The following is a 13170-nucleotide window of genomic DNA, read 5'->3' as shown; positions in this document are numbered from 1 at the left end:
TTATTTTTGTTTTTGTAATTACAAATTCGAACCCTAATTCATATTGACGATGACCAATTTGATTAGATTTCTTACCTATAATGCCAATCACTGTCCTTGCTACACTTGTACTCACCATTATGAACAAACAAACAAAATTCTCTCTCTTTTTTTTTTTTTTAATTACCCCTTTTAAGAGTGAAGGGCTTGAAAAACTTGAATTATAGAATACAGAAAAAGAAAAAAGAAGAAGGATCACAAGAAAAGGAAGGAAAAGATGCAAATCTTTTTTTTTTTTTCTCTCTTTTATAGTTTTTTTTTCTCTTTTTTTGTGGGTTTTTTCTTTTAAGGTAAAAAAAATGTTGGTTGAAAATGATAATGTTTGTGGGTTTTTATATACAAAATGTGTAAAGAGAGAGTTTCGATGGTGGCTAAATTTCGATGGTTTTATTTCAATGATTAAGAACTTTTCTAAAGGCTAAACGTAAATAGCTGAGCAAGTGATAATAATTATGTAATTGACTGAAGACAAAGTCAATTTTTTTTTTTTTAATTACATTGATTAAAATGAGGGATTCTAGTCTAATTTTAGGATTTTTTTTAGAAGAATTTTAGCACGTGGAATGCCTAAAACTAAGGGTTAAGAGATTAGGATTTAGTCACCTATTAATAAATACCAAGCAAGCGAAGCCACTAAAGGCAGGGGACACGTGCCCCAATTTATCCATCTTGGACACGTGCCCCAATTTATCCATTTTTTATATTTTTAATATAAATTATAGAATAATATATACATATATATAAGTTCAAATTGAGTAACACGAATGGTGTTGACTTGTTGGCATGTAGTGTTGTTTGTTTAATAGTGGATAGAGGTTTGATTCCTATTGCTTGCAACGTTTTATTTCAAATTTTGTATGAGTGTTTACTTATATTTTTCATCTCTAATGGTTTTTTTAATAAATAATTAAACAATATATTTTTTTTTTATCAACAATAAGACTAGGCAATTTATAAACTTTTTTCTCTTTTTTTCAAAATCCACTTCTCAATCTCAAGAACATTCGATTAAAAAGGTATTGTTCATTTTTTGCGAATAATTTTATATTCACATTACACTTTATATATTTTCGTTCGTTTCTATGTTATTTTTACATTCACGTTTGTTCGTATAGGTTTTTAAACTTAATTTCAGAGTTCAAGTAAGAGGATTATTTGTTGTCACTCATTTAGATATACGAACTCGGCAAGTAAGTTTTAAAATCTTATTAGACTTTAAGTTTTTATATCTTTAAATATATATATATATATTAAAATGTAATATTCTTATTATTAATTATTAATGCTTCTTTAGAATTAATTCAAAATTAATATGGAGAGATATTATAAAAGAAAAACAACAATAGAGACATCTTCTTCAAAGAAGAAAAATGTTTTGGATTCTAATTATCTTATGCAAAAATCAATCTAGGAGAACTACCTGTAGATCCTAGTTTAAGAACCAATATTTATGATTATAATTATAATATTCAAGATCAAGTTCGTATAACATATTTACTAAAAGGTCTTCGTCAGTCTTGAAATCATACCACTCCACTTACGAATTTTAGTACAAAGTCAAGACGATTTAATACATGTTTGATTAAGCGAATATTCTATTTAGTTAGAATATAGCAGTTCAAGGATGTTACATTTTGTTTATATTGCTACCTTTTCAAACTAGAAGTAAGTGAAGAGTCATGATCGACTTCAAAACATGTAAACGGGCAATTTTAATGTAATAAATTAGTTAATATATGAATTTATTAATACCTCTTTACATTCATTTATAGATTTCTTTTGTTAGACTTGTACATATGATATCCCCCTACGTAAAATTCCTCTGTCCGCCATTGATATTAAGGACTTGTTTGGTTTGCAGTCATTGTTACATGGGTATAGATATTAAATATTTGGGATTTAAATGTCAGGGTTTTAAATATCTGTGTTTGGATATGCATGATAATTAATGTTTGTGTTTGAATATGCATGATAATTAATATTTGAAAGTTAAATATGAGTGTTCAATTTACTAATTTTGTATATAGAAGCCAAAATTAAATAACTATTTAATTAATTACAAGAGACCAATTATTGTAGTCATCAAATAAATTTAGCATTATTTAACAAAATAAAAATAAACCAATACTTCTATATTAAAGCTTTTATTAAACATAACTAATTAATTTCAATTATTGTTATAAATTAATTAGAATATTGATACTCATCATAATAATAATTTATATTAAATAGTTAAGATAGCATAAAATATGAATTAGAAAGATATAGTTGAAATTTATTAAGTCCAAATAATATATTTATATTTAACAATTAATTAAAATTAATAATAATGAGTAATTGATATTAATTTATTAATTAATTAAGCTATATTTTTAATGATCATCTCCTAGGCATAAAAATTTCATGCTTTTGCATGGTATAAAAAAACTCATGTTAGATGGATTTTGAAGTTCTCTAGATAATAATATCCTGGGTTTAAAAATTGAAATCTTGTGAAATAAACAAAGATATTAAATGTCTATCTAAAATCCCGTGGGAAAACTATGAAATTCGAGTGAATCATCATATTTTTTATTTGGAAAATAATTTTCCTTTCTATTTCATAGATACCATAAAACTTCTAATAACCTTTCACTCAATTCAGTTATTCGAGAGAAAAAATAATTAATTATCATATAATTAATATGTTATAAATAAATATAATAACCAACTATCATATTATATTTATAACCTATAGTTTTAATATTTCATCATATGAAACATGTAAACCATAGTCCTTTTTCTATTTTATGGTATTTAATATAAATCATATTTATATTAATTCCTCCAATTAATGTATCTAATACATCATATCAATCATATCACATGTAATTGAATTTCCTCTTATTAATTTTAACACTTCAAATTAACCCAAAAAATGATTCTCAACTTGAACCCATTGAGCTACCAAGGGGACCTCATGGACCTGTAGCTTGAAGCTCCAACGGTACGTGAATGACTAATTAAACTCTTTAATCACAAGATCCATCATCCATTAACTGTTGGTCACTCCACTAAAGACCGATAGCTACACTCTTCACACTACGAATATATTTTTGTGTCCATATGGCCAATCAACAGTGCAATGACCCTTCACAAATCGCTGGTAAGTACAACTGGGCCAATTCGCTGTTTTGCCCCGTGTAGTTACATCAAACTCTTTACGTACCACTAATTTCTCTAATGAACAAATAAGTCATAGTCCTACTATGACTAAGTCCTCTTGGGCCAGGAGAGGGTGTGGTCACTATGTTCAAGACTCGGAATCAGCCCTTAAGGGAACAATTTATCTACTTATCCCTACTTCGGAGCAGGAGTGAATTTTGTCTTGTGTAGCTGAGTTCCCAGCTCCCCAATCAGACGAATCCCAAAATGATAGGCTTATTGAGTTGTCAATCTGGCCACTCTCACCCATACAAATTAAAGGATCGTCCTCATAGATATGAGTTTCTAACTCACTAAGGATTAAGGTCATGTCACCTATGGTCATTCTAATGAAATGTAAGTTTCAATTATCAGTTGTGTTATATAAAGAGACTAATCATCTCGTGGTTCGGTCTTATACAAACTCTTTGTTTAGGATACCTCCACTGGCATGTCTCCACAAATGGTCAAGATCAGACCATTTGTAGCACTTTACAACACTTGTAACCTCTACAAAATGGGTCGTATCCGTAGTATCATCAGGTTAAGGTATCCCTCTTTTATCCATCTGCTACAGACCATTTAAGTTATTACTTAAGGCATGATCCACTTGTATGTTTCCACATACATGCTTAAGTTACGTAAAATAACCTCGGATCTTAGTTCATTGGATTTAAATAAATGCTTATAAAATAATATTTATTTTATTAATAACAATATGTGTACAAAATTTTTATAAACTACGAGACCACCAGGAGAATTAGGACATCAATCCCAACAATAAGATTGCGAGTATATTTAAGATTTAGTTTGAGCTAACTTAGATATGAAACTTATACTAGTATCGACTTCGAGGTTAGAGATATGATTTCCACACCTCAGGATCACATATTGTAAAAATAATAATAATAATTAAAGGCTTAGGGTGTGTTTAGGATACATTTCTAAGTGATTAAATTTTAAAAATATATTTTATTTTGAAATAATTCATGTGCTTGGCAACCACCAAAAATAGAATTTGAAAAAATGAGTTTATAAAATAAGTTGGTTTGGGATAAATATTTGAAACCAACTTTTAGAAAAATGAATTTTGAGTATTTAATTATTAATCTCTCCCTAGTTTGTATTTGGAACTCTGACCACTACCTCTATCAATCGACGCCAGCCAACCTGTCACACCCCCTCCCAGGTTTATCTCTTTTACCAAGAAGAAGATGTGAGGACAGCAAATATCAACCTTCTTATGACATCAATTATCAACTGAACCTGTTAAACTTAGAATTTGAACCTATTTTGGTTCAAAATTTAACCTATATAGGGGGATCGAATCCCAAGCGGAAGCGTTAGGATCGCCTTGCATTCGTTTTTCCATTTTATAATAAACAAAAATAGCAACTAAAATAGAAGAATAAGATAAACATTATATTAAGCATGCATTAAGAAAGAGTAGCAAAAAGGAAGAACTGTTCTTACCTTTGTAAACTCCTGAGCCTCTCGAAATTCCTCATTTTCTCCATACAAACGTCTTCTCAATGATCACCGATACTACCACAAGATCACCTTGTTATTCTCTAGAAATTCTACGAGTTGGATGAGTGGTTCCCAATCCTTGGAAGAGAAAGAGGTAGAGAGTTTGTAGAGAAGGTGTAGAGAGTTCAATTTGGTGCCTAGGGTTTGTTTTTTTTTTTTTTTTTCAAAAACAAAATTTCTCTCCAAAAGAAATTGCTTGCCCTAAATGAGATAATAAGGAGAATTTATGTGAAGAAGGGTTTTACGCTTTCTCCAAGTAATTCCCCTTTTTCCCTTAATGTCAATTAATTAAATTACACCTTATTTAATTAATTGGCACATTAATTAAATAACCACATACTAAATCTAATATAATATGTATAGTTAATTAAGTAATATATATAAACATCACATGTTTATATCCTTCCACATTTCTATCATTTCTTAATCAATTAATTAATCGTGAATTAATCAATTAAGTAATTATATTAAATTATATTTAATATAGAATTAATTAACATATAAATATCAAATAGTTATATGAATACAGCTCTTTAAGAATCAATTCGTATAACTCTAGTATTTGAATCTCATTCAAATATATCTCTCTTACATAATTTGAATTGTAGATCACATCTATAATTAATTATATATTAAGCATATTAGTATATATTTTCTCAATTGATTTGAACAATTCAAATCATTCCTCATTAATATTATTTAGTGAGCTAACAAGGGACTTGATAGACATACAGATCAGAAACTCCAACGATATAAAATTAGTTGGCTAAACTCATTAACCAGATCAATCAATATTCGTAAACTGTGGGTACATTCCACTAAAGACCCACAGTTACACTAAAGACCTACGGTTTCACTCTTCTTACTATAGATATATTTTTTTTCTATGGATATAGACCAATAACAGTAAGTTAGTCCTTCACGAGTGTTCGTAATACCAATTCGGTCAAATTACCATTTTACCCTTGGGTTACCTTTGACTCCTTAAGTACCAATGCTCCACTAATGAACAACCTGTTTATGGTCCAACTATTAAACAAAAACCCCTCTCGAGCCAATGAGAGTGTAGGGCCCTTTGTTCAAGTCCTGGAGACACCACTTAAGGGAACACTCATCTACTTACCCTAAAGTCAGTAATGAGTGAACTCCATCTTGTCTTATTATGTTCCCAATTTTCCACTCGATCTTGTCCCTAAAATAGTAGGCTTATTAAGTCGGAGAACTGCCACACTCACCCATAGAATCAAAGGATAATCTCTCTTGAACAGGAGTTCATAATATATTCAGTATTAAGACTAAGTTGCCTAGGTCATCCTATTGAAATAGAAACCTAACTAGTCAACGATGTTACATCTAGTGGTTACTATTTCGCGGTGCGGTTTTATGTAAACTCATTACATAGGATACCTCCACTCGCATGTCACCTACAAGAACATGTTGGATCATTATGTTTGTATCAAATACAAAGTGGGTTGTATCCATAGTGTCACCAGGATAAGGTACCCAACCTTATCCCTATACTATAGATCCTCTAGGCTGTATCTTGAACATGTTGGGGTTGATGCCTTAAATCTCGTAAGGTCCTGTAGATTGTAAACACCTATATGAACAAACATTTGTGATGTAATAATATGAGATATTTTTTTCTACAGTATATGAAATATGACATATTTTAGTCGCATTAACCATAAATCAATAAACTAAGATCTCTGGTTGTCGTTGTAACTTAAGCATGTATGTGGAGACATACAAGTGGATCGTGTTTTAAGTGATAACCTAAATGGTCTGTAGTATATGGATAAAAGAGGGAAACCTTATCGTAGTGACACTACGAATGTGACTCACTTTGTAGATGTTACAAGTGTTGTAAAGTGCTACAAATGGTCTGATCCTGACCATTCATGTATTAGACATGCGAGCAAGGATGCTCTATACAAAGGAGTTTGTATAAGATCGGACCATGAAATGTTTTGTCTCGTTATATAATGTCGTTCATGATGGAGACTTTCATTTCACTAGGAGACCATAGGTAACATGACCTTAATCTTGAGTGAGTTGGGAACTCTTGCCTATGAGGGCAGTCCTTTGATTTGCATGAGTGTGAGTGGCCAGATCGCCGACTCAAATCTACAACTTTGGAGATTCATCTAATTGGAGAGCTAAGAACTCAGCTACACAAGACGGAATTCACTCATTCCTCAAAGTAGGGGTAAGTAGATAAATTGCTCCCTTGAGAGCTGATTCCGAGACTTGAACAATGTGGCGCCATACCTTCTCTTAACCCGAGAAATGTTTACTCATAGTAGAACTATGATGTATTGTTCAATAGAGGAATCAATGGTACTTAAGGAGTTAGATGTAACTATAGGGGAGAAATGGTAAATTGGTCCAATTGTACTTATGAGCGATTTGTGAGGGTCATCGTACTGTTGATTGATTATATCCGATGGACACAGAAATATATCTGTAGATCGAAAAGTGCAGCTGTCAGTCTTTAGTGGAATGCCCAGTAGTTAACGGATGGTGGATATCGTGATTAAAGAGTTTAGTCAGTTATTCACGTACCGTTGGAGCATCAAACTACAGGTCCATAAGGTCCCCTTGGTAACTCAATAGATTCATGTTAAGAATCAGCTTTTGGGTTAGTTTGAAGTGTTCAAATTAACAAGAGGGAATTTGATTATATATGATATAATTAAATTGCTTCAATTATATGTGATATAATTGATTTGATGTATTAGAAATATTAATTAGAGGAATTAATATTAAATGCCATAAAGGAGAAAAAAAAACTATTGTTTATATATTGCATGAGATGTGATATTAAAGCTATAGGTTATGAATATAATATTTATTAATAATTAAATCAATTATGAGATAATTGGTTTCGATTTCTTCTCCTAATAACCAACTTAGTGGGAAGTTGCAATCAGTTATGTTAACTGATGTACAAAATGAAAATCGTTTTTATTTTTTCATAATCGAACGCGCATTAAACCAAAAGCTATACGATAGTCTTGAGAGAGTAAAAGATCGTGCATTGAGTTTTTCTATATGATAGTTGCTCACTACTAAATGATCGAGTACCCAAGTTTACATGATAAACTCCTAACTTCTCCCACTTACTTGATCGTTTATTCCTCATTCCCTCTACCAAATCCATACAGAGCCCACAACTCCTGGATTCTCACACTGAGAATACCAAGGTAGCCTAATGATAGTGTCTACTTACTGTTCGAGGGTCAAGGGTCGAGTTTCACTTGATTGTGTTCGAGGATTCTACAAGTTCGTGTTGTTTGCTGGTTTGTTCACGTGATGTTCGTGTTATTGAACGTTGGATTGATTGATTGAGCAATACGAGAAGAAAAGTTTTTCAAGGGTATGTTCACTCAATCTCTTGTATTTTCTTCTTGAAGCATGCTGTAATTTAAAGTTTATGCAAAACTGTTACTGTTTGATTGTAAATATGTAGGTTCTTTCACATGGGGTTTGGAACGATCTGCTTCCGCTCATTAGTTCTCTCTGTCGAGAGTTCCTTCAGAACGTTGATCCCTGTATGTCTCCACATACTGTTTAAGACTAATAAGGCAGCATTGGATGTTAGTTTATTAGATATAGGGTTATTAAGACGAAATAGAATACAATAATATCAATAACATTTATTGAAGTAACATCTATAACTCTTTATTGATGAAATGACATCAATAACTCTTTATTGATGATGTAACAAAATCAATAACATTCATTGAAATAACATCGATAACTCTTTATTGATGACAGTTAATTAATTGCATTTACTAACTACGAGTTTTAAAGTATAAACTCAATAAACTCCCACTTGGACTAAAACTCTAGTTAGTGGGATGTATATAATATTCCTACACAAGACAACGGGAATGGTGAATAAATACAATAAACTAGGGCATCATTATACCCATCTTCCACTTGTCCTAGATTATACAATGTACATGTCTCGCAGACCTAAGCTCTCGAGATGACTCTCATACACTTTAATCGAGTGAGTCTTCGTAAATGGATCAGCAATGTTATACTTCGAAAAGATCTTTGTGACGATCATATCTCTTCATTACACAAACTCCCATATTAGGTGATACTTCCTCTCAATATATTTTCCTCGTTTGTGACTGCAAGGTTATTTAGAGTTAGCTACTATCCCACAATTTTCACAGTATAAGGTAATAGGCAAGTTTATGTTTAGAACCACTTTCAAATCACTTAGGAACTTCCTTAGCCAAACTGCTTCTTTTTCTACTTTACAAGTAGCTATATATTTTGCCCCCATAGTGGAGTCTGCAATGCATCCTTGCTTGATGCTATGCCATACAACAGCTCCCTCATTTAGGGTAAACATGGATCATGGCGTGGATTTCTTAGAATCTTTGTCAATTTGGAAATGAAAGTCAGTATATACCATAAAGATCAAATCCTTAGACCCATACATTAGTTTGTAGTCCTTTATTCTCCTAAGATACTTGAGGATATTCTTAACTGTTGTCTAGTGGTCTAACCCTGGATTCGACTAGTACTTATCGACTATTCCCACTGCATAACAAATGTCTAGCCTAGTGCAAAGCATAGCATACATTAAGTTGCTCGTAGCTGAGGCATATGGAATACGTCTCATGTTCTCAACCTCTTAAGGTGTCTTAGAACACTATTCCTTAGATAATTCAACCCCGTGCTTGAAAGGTAATAAATCCTTCTTAGAGTTCTGCACCGAATATCGAATCAACATTTTGTTGATATAAGTTTCTTAAGACAAAGCTAGCATTTTTTTCTTGTGATCCCTAATAATTTGGATCCTAAGTACATGTTGCCCCTCTCCCAAGTCTTTCATTTAAAATTGGTCTACTAGCCATTTCTTAATATCAGTAAGGTACCCTACATCATTCCCAATGAGTAGGATATCGTTCACATAAAATACTAAGAAAGCTACTTTATCATTGATGATTTTCTTGTAGACACAAGGTTTATCAACATTTTGATCAAAATGAAATGATTAGATCGCAGTATCAAATCTAATGTTCCAAGATCTGGATGCTTGCTTCTATTGGGGTTGATGCCCTAAATATCGTAGGGTTCTATAGTTTGTCCTGGTGACACTACGAGCATGGCTCGATTTGTAGATGTTACAATTGTTGTAAAGCGCTACAAATTATCTAATCCTGATCATTCATGTGGAGACATATGAGCGTGCATATTCTATACAAAGGAGCTTGTATAAAACTGGACCACGAGTTATTTAGTCTCATTATATAACGTTGTTCATAATCAAGACATTCATTTCACCAGGATGATCATAGGTAACATGACCTGAATCCTAAGTGAGTTATGAAATCCTGCCTATGATAGCGGTCTTTTGATTTATATGGGTGAGAGCAGCCAAATCGCCCACCCAACAAGTCTACCATTTTGGGAATTCGTCTGATTGGGGAGTTGGGAACATAGCTACACAAGAAGGAATTTACTTATTCCACAACGTCGAGGTAAGTACACAGATTACTACCTTAAGGGTTGATTCCAAGGCTTAAACAATGTGACGCCACACCCTTTCCTAGCTCGCAAGGGGTTTGGTCATAGTTGAACTATGATTTATTATTCATTAGAAGGATCAGTGGTGCTTAAGGAGTTAAATGTAACTACATGGGCAAAAAGGTAATTTTGGCCCAACTGTACTTACGAGAAATTTGTGAATGGTCATCATACTATTGACTAGTTATATCCGATGGACATAAAAATATATCTGTAATGCGAAGAGTATATCTGTCGATCTTTAGTGGAGTGCCCGACAGTTAACGGATAGTGAACAATTTAATTAAAGAAGTTTAATTAATTATTCACATACCGTTGGAGCTTCAAGGTATAGGTCCATGAGGTCCCCTCTGTAGCTCAACGAGAATTAATGAGAATCAATTTTTGGATTCATTTGAATTTCTCAAATTAATTGAGGGAATTAATTATATGTGATCTAATTAATTTAATCTAGTTATATATGATATAATTACTATAATGTATTTTGATACATTATAATATAAAGTTTATTTGAGAGAAAATAAATATTTGAACATAATTCAAATATTAATTATATGAATTTGATTCACATAATTAAATTTAATATAAATGAGATTTATATTAAATGTCATTGGTGAAAGAATAGAAACTATAGGTTATGTGTTGTATTTGATATAACATATAGTTTAATATATATTATATGATAATGTAGTTATCATATAAATATATATATATATATATATATATAACTGATTTATGAAAATAAATTATTTTATTTTAAAAATCATTGGGGAGGGAGCCCTTCTTTTCTCTCTAAAATGTGATAGTGGGGAAATAAAAAGAAGTTGTTCTTCTTCTTCCTAGTGTGTTTTTTTCATAAGAGATAGATACACAAAAGAGTTTTGTGAGAAAATCTGAATATCATCTCTTCCTCTCAACACTCTCAAAAACCCTCTCTTCTAAAATAGTCAGAGCCCACAAAACTCCTGGATTCTCACCCAGAAAATACAGAGGTAACATTTATGGTGGTGTCCTCATTGACAATTAGAGTGTTTGAGATTGTTCGTGACAAGATTTGGAGACGGAATCTCTTGAAGAAGAGTTCTTCAAGGGTAAGATTTCTTGAACTCTTTTACTATTTTACAATTTATGTTTTTAAGCATGCTGCAATTATCTTTTAAATGCAATATCTGTATGTTTTTGCTATAAAATTTATGTTCTGTAAATTTTGGGTATTTGGTCTGATCTCATGCTTCTTCTCAATGACCTTCAATGGTACCTTCAGCTTCAATCCATAAATGGATCGATTCAGCTTGCAAACTTTTTTATCCTGACCTTGGGCTATGAACCCTTCAGGCTGAAACATAAAGATATTCTTTTCAAGATTACCATTCAGAAAAGCAGTCTTGACATCCATTTACCATATAGTCATAATATGTGGCAATGGATAAGAGAATTCTTATAGACTTAAGTATAGCAATAGGGAAAAAAGTTTCCTCATAGTCAACCCCTTCCCTCTGGGTATAACCCCTTCGCTACAAGTCTAACTTTGAAGGTATGTACCTTTCCAGCTATATCTCTTTTTCTTTTATAGATCCATTTATACCCTATGGGTTTAATCCCTCAAGTAGACCTACAATTTCCCATACTGAATTGAATTATATAAACTCCATTTCAAGGTCCATGGCTTTGACCCATTGGTCCTTGTCTACGTCATTCATTGCCTATTTATAGTACAATGGATCTTCAACACCATCATCTAGTATGACAACCTGAGTTTCAATTAAACCCAAGTAATGGGTAGGTTGTGATATAACTCCCCAGTTGAGGATGATGCCCTAAAGTCTTGTGTCCTGTAGTTTGTAAACACAGTTTGTACGAACGCTTATGATGTATAATATATGATATTTTCTTCACTACTTAACTTTGCACATTGGATGTTTTATTTGCTTTACAACAAACCAATAAACTAAAATCTCTTGTTGTCATTATCTAACTTAAGCATGTATGTGACGACATACAAGTGGATCATGTCTTAAGTGATAACCAAAATGGTCTGTAGTATATGGATATATGAGGGAAACCTTATCCTGGTAACGCTACGGATGTTGCCCGCTTTATGGAATGGTTACAAGTTTACTACAGATGGTCTGATCCTGATCATTTGTGTGGGGACATGTGAGCGGGGGCGTCTTATACAAAGAGTTTGTATAAGACCTGACCACAAAGTGTTAACGTCTCGTTATATAACGTCATTCATGACAGAGACTTCACTTCACTAGGATGACCATAAGTACATTACCTCAATCCTGAGTGAGTTAGAAACTTCTGCCATTGAGGGCGGTCCTTTGATTTGTATGGGTGTGAATGCCCAGGTCGCCGACTCAAACCTACCAATTTGGGGATTCGTCTGATTTGGAAGCTGGGAACTCAGCTAACAAGATGGAATTCACTCCTTCCCCAAAGCAGGGGTAAGTAGATAGATTGCTCCCTTAAGGGCTGATCCCGGGGCTTGAACGATGCGGTGCCACACACCTTCTCATGGCTTGAACGATGTGGTGCCACACACCTTCTCATGGCCTTAAATGTGGAAATTTTGTCACAATGCTTTTGGAATGATCCACTTCCGCTCATAGGTACACTTGTATAAGAGTTCCTTCATCTCCCACTGTGTCAAGGAACTCTCAACGATTGAGAAGGACTAGACTGACCTGAAGTGTTGGCTTCTTTATTAACTCTTGATGAAGGATCAGCTGCATCAATGATTTTTCAGTAGCTTCATTTAATACCAATTTACTTTGTAGTTTATGATCTTTCATGTGGTCTTCCTCCAAGAATGTTGCATTTGTCAATACAAACACCTTGTTTTCTTAAGGATTGTAGAAT

Source organism: Benincasa hispida, chromosome 8 (genome assembly GCF_009727055.1).
Source record: "Benincasa hispida cultivar B227 chromosome 8, ASM972705v1, whole genome shotgun sequence".
In the NCBI taxonomy this organism is placed as follows: domain Eukaryota; kingdom Viridiplantae; phylum Streptophyta; class Magnoliopsida; order Cucurbitales; family Cucurbitaceae; genus Benincasa; species Benincasa hispida.
Note: the sequence above shows the minus strand (reverse complement) of the source record.